Source organism: Populus euphratica, unplaced genomic scaffold (genome assembly GCF_000495115.2).
Source record: "Populus euphratica unplaced genomic scaffold, PopEup_1.0 scaffold180.1, whole genome shotgun sequence".
NCBI classification, from domain to species: domain Eukaryota; kingdom Viridiplantae; phylum Streptophyta; class Magnoliopsida; order Malpighiales; family Salicaceae; genus Populus; species Populus euphratica.
Window position 1 is genome coordinate 182,673 of NW_011500060.1, and position 931 is coordinate 183,603.

A 931-nucleotide genomic window follows, 5' to 3' on the forward strand; every position below is an offset into this window, starting at 1 on the left:
TATTTATAAATAAAGCTATAATTTACTGTGATCTTGGACCTTGCAATACTGTCGAATGTAAGTTTTATGACAGCTATTGTTGAAAATTTTATTCTTTTACAAAAATGAAAATTTTTTATTTTTTATTCTATTTTTATATTTTCACGGTGTTCACATGCTACTGTTGAATTAATTCGGGCAGATTAGTCTTTATATATTTTTTTACATAATATAATGATATTTTTATTTTTAAAAGTAAAATGACATGTTTTTGTCACTTTGGGGTATTTTTGGTATTTTAAATTTAATTATACAGTGAATTACCAGACTAAGCCCCGAAATCCAAAAATAAAAGAGTGTGTAAAGGCATTTATGTATTTTTCTTTTGATTTTTTGAATAATTATTGAATTAAGAGAGAGGTCATTACATTTTTTTTATCAATTATATAATATTATTTAAATAATTAATGTAGAGATGAGTTGGGTGGGTGTCTAGAAAATTTGTGGTGGCGCTTTTGGCTAATGCACTTAGCTAAATGGTAGCTTTAAAGGCGGCAATAAAATCCTCTCGACTGTCCTTCCTTCGCTAGGCGGCCTGTGTTTCTCCTGCACCTTTAGATCGTCATCAACAATCATTTTTTTTCTTTTTCATCTGGAGAACGTGTTGCACCTAAATTCAATGCAACCATTTAATTAGTTTTATCTTTATATTTAATTTTTAATTTTTTAATTAATATTTATTTAATTTAAAATAATTTATATATAAAAAAATTATTTTCAATTTTATTCCTTATAAATTTTTTTATCTTTTAAATTTGATTCTTAAAAAATTTAACGTAACTCTTTTGATTGGTTGTTTTTTTTCAAATTTGCTTTCTAATCTTTTTATTAATAGTTTTTATTTGAAATAAATTATAAAATTAGATTTTTTTTCAATTTCACCCATGAATTT